The sequence below is a fragment of the Alligator sinensis genome, unplaced genomic scaffold (assembly GCF_000455745.1).
Source record: "Alligator sinensis unplaced genomic scaffold, ASM45574v1 scaffold1322_1, whole genome shotgun sequence".
In the NCBI taxonomy this organism is placed as follows: domain Eukaryota; kingdom Metazoa; phylum Chordata; order Crocodylia; family Alligatoridae; genus Alligator; species Alligator sinensis.
In genome coordinates this window covers 2310882-2312780 of record NW_005842116.1, presented here as the reverse complement: position 1 = coordinate 2312780, position 1899 = coordinate 2310882, and positions in this window count along the sequence as shown.

The following is a 1899-nucleotide window of genomic DNA, read 5'->3' as shown; positions in this document are numbered from 1 at the left end:
GGGTGGCCTGCGGGAGCCGTGCTGGCTGGAGCCGGCGGGCGGGCGGGCAGGTGCGGTGGGCCAGTGCTGGGGCCACCGACAGCTCGGGCCTCCTTTGGCCGAGCACCTTTGTCAGCACCTCAGCAAGGTGACACTGTGCTGTGACCCTGCCCTAGCCCCTGGCCGGGATAGTAAGAGTGGACTAGTGATGTTGGGTGTGGCTCTGGAAGAGCTCCGATTTTCAGAAAATGTGGAAAACCCTGCACCTGCGAGACGGCTGTCACAGCTCTTCAGGGTGCTTAATGGCAGGCACTCAAACCCACCGGCCCGCGGTCTGTCCCTGCCCCCGGTGTGAAGATGAAGATGAAGACATGAACTTGCCGGTGAGAGCACAAGCGACAGGCAGGGAGCGCAGGGAGCCGAGCGGCGTGTGACCCACGGCTCCTCGGGGCTGCAGCGAACGGGGACACAGCAAGAGCACCTGTCCCTGCCCAGTCCAAAGCTTGCACTGGGCCGTGCCCTTTGGAGCTGCTTTTGCGGGCACAAGGAGAGGCATCTGCTTTTGGGTTTGGGCTCAAGAAGGCTCAACAGCTAACCTGATGTGAACCAGCCAAAGGCAAGAGGAGACAGGTATCTTATATGCTACATTAATCAGAAACCTCTACTTAATCAAATGCATTTCTGTTTCAATGGTTAAAAAATATTCATTCGCTCCTTCCAGCCAAATGCTCTGGAAATGCACTACATGTTTTCCCCAATATTTAAAATAAGTAATATGTTTGAAAAAATAGCTCACTGCTTAACGAGGGGCACAGATGCTCAGGCCTTCCCAGCACAGCACTACAGACTCACTGAGGAGCGAGGGGCCCAAGGGCTCCAGCTAGGCCAGGGCTTGAACCCATCCCACCTTTGCAACCTAGGGTAGCACCCTTACCACCATGATAAAGGAGCTGAGAGCTCCTGCTGCTGTGGGCCTCTTGAGGCTCCTCCATTGAAAGAGGAAGGCACCTCCCCACAAAAAGGGGAGAGACTGGGACCTGAACCTAGAACCTCAGCACCCACAAAGAGATGCCCAGCACTGTGCACCACAGGATCCAGGTGGCTCAGAGCCTCCCTTCTGGGCCCCTTGACTCTTTACCTGTGGACACACACTGGTTCCTCCCAAAATAAGTTGGTGATCTTTCACCTAATTAGGGGGGGTTGACCTGCAGTAACCCCATGTTGACCTCTCTGTGACCCCGCTTGCCCCCAAAATTGGGCTGTGACTTGAACCCTCTGTGCCCCCCATAGGCTGGGGTTGACCCTGCATTGGCCTCACAGCGCCCCCTGCTCCTGCCGGGACCCCGAGGTGCCAGCCCTCAGCCTCAGCCGGGCACCAGGGAAGGGGATATCATGCGATCATGAATGCGCTGCTCCAGCTGTCATGGGCTTGTGAACTCGAGGAGGGAGGAGCTGACCCCAAGGATGGAGCGAGGTCCTTCTTTGACTCCAGTCATGTCAGCAGCAAGAAGCCGTGGAAAGGCCATTTTAATTCTTCTCTACCGTCCAGATGAAAAATGTCTCCACGTACGAACCTTCATCACTAGGAATAATGAGCCCAGGAGGAAAAGACCCAAGAATGAAGGGGGAAGAGCTCAGGAAGAGGAAAAGACCCAAGAATAAGGAGGAAAGACCCAGAAGAAAAGAGGGAGACTGAAGACTAAGGGGAGAAAAGAGTGAGGAAGAAAAGGAGGGTGGGAAAGACCCAGCAAGGGGAAGGAAGCAGACCCCCGAGAAGCCCCCCACACCATGCAGAAAGGTGAACAGGTCAGAGGCAGAGCAAATGAAGAAAGAGGAAGCCCCCCCAACCCAATCCCCGCGCTCATGTGGACCCGGGCCCGGCGGCTCCAGCAAGCCATGTCCGGAGCAGCTGGAAGCAGA